The sequence below is a fragment of the Bison bison genome, unplaced genomic scaffold (assembly GCF_000754665.1).
Source record: "Bison bison bison isolate TAMUID 2011002044 unplaced genomic scaffold, Bison_UMD1.0 scf7180017864143, whole genome shotgun sequence".
Lineage (NCBI taxonomy): Eukaryota > Metazoa > Chordata > Mammalia > Artiodactyla > Bovidae > Bison > Bison bison.
Window position 1 is genome coordinate 6,300,706 of NW_011494715.1, and position 1,841 is coordinate 6,302,546.

Consider the following 1,841-nt stretch of genomic DNA (forward strand, 5'->3'; position numbering starts at 1 on the left):
GCTCGGCCGAGCGCTCCCATTTTGAGCGCACCTTCTGGATACCCGTCCGCGGGTTTCGTTGTTCTTTACGTTGTGCCGAGGCTGATGCCTGGCCCTGTCCGGCCCCCGCGGAGCCGTTCCGCGCTCTGGAAGCTTTTCTTAAATGCCCTCAGTCCCCTTTGCAAAGCTCTCCTTCCCTTCCCTGCTGAGACAGTGCTGCGACTCTCATCCCTCAAGCCTGGAACGCTATTATTGCGAGACCACCAAAACCTGTTTCGAGAACCAGCGTACCCCCTGGGGACCCGGGGATTGGAGATGGTTAAGAGGAGGGTGCTGAGGGTGGTACTGGGTGCAGATGGAGGTAGTCAGCTTTCATATTGCAGAGCTCCAGGCTGAAGCAGCAGAGCAGATACCCTCTTTATCAACACCCACTTTAGTGAGCAGGTGGGGCTTGAGGTTATTGGTGGCATTCCCCATCTTCTGTTCTTTGGGAAATGTTTCTTCTTTTTCTTCATATGTGATTTTATTTTATTTTTTTCTACATAAGCTATTTCAGAACTTAAAGATTCCTTAGAAGTCATCTAAACCTAACCTCTCATTATTCAGACGCGGAAAAGAGCGGCCCCGAAAGGTTAAAAAGACTTAACCAAAGCCAGGCAGCGTTTTAAGGGCTGAGTCTGGATTCATTCATTCCAAGCCAAAGCTGTTATCTTTGCCTCCATCATTTTATCTACCTTCCTCCTTTTCCTCCCTTTTCAACCTAGACTTCACAGGCATCATTTTGTTCTCTGGTAGCACAAGGACTTAAATACTTTGATCTTGTAGAATAGTATGACTGTACTTAACGTTATTCAACTATACACTTGGTTAAGATAGTATATTTGAATACAATTTTCTGTCTGCATCTTTGCCACCCCATGTTAGGAGACTGACCAAAAACAGCTATATAATCTGTGGTATGTCCAAACCCTTGGGACACATCTCTGTGGCCTCTTTAATTATAGGCAACTATTTTATACAAAGAAAAGTGGAAGTGTTAGTCCCTCAGTCCTGTCTTTTTTCGATCGAATGGACTGTAGCCCACTAGGCTCCTCTGTCCATGGACTTCTCCAGGCAAGAATACTGGAGTGGATTGCCATTCCCTTCTCCAGAGGATCTTCCCGACCCAGGGATGGAACCCAGGTCTCCTGCATTGCAGGCAGATTCTTTACTGTTTGACCACCAGTGAAACAATCTTTTTTAAAGGTGCTCCCTCAGTTCAGTTCAGTTCAGTCGCTCAGTCCTGTCCGACTCTTTGCGACCCCATGAACTGCAGCACTCCAGGCCTCTCTGTCCATCACCAACTCCCGGAGTTTACCCAAACCCATGTCTATCGAGTCTGTGATGCCATCCAACCATCTCATCCTCTGTCATCCCCTTCTCCTCTTGCCCTCAATCTTTCCCAGCATCAGGGTCTTTTCAAATGAGTCAGCTCTTCACATCAGGTGGCCAAAGTATTGGAGTTTCAGCTTCATCATCAGTCCTTCCAATGAACACCCAGGACTGATCTCCTTTAGGATGGACTGGTTGGATCTCCTTTCAGTCCAAGGGACTCTCAAGAGTCTTCTCCAACACCACAGTTCAAAAGCATCAATTCTTCGGTGCTCAGCTTTCTTTATAGTCCAACTCTCACGTTCATACATGACCACTGGAAAAATCATAGCCTTGACTAGATGAACCTTTGTTGGCAAAGTAATGTCTCTGATTTGTAATATGCTGTCTAGGTTGATCATAACTTTCCTTCCAAGGAGTAAGCGTCTTTTAATTTCATGGCTGCAATCACCATCTGCAGTGATTTTGGAGCCCAGAAAGTAAAGTAAGCT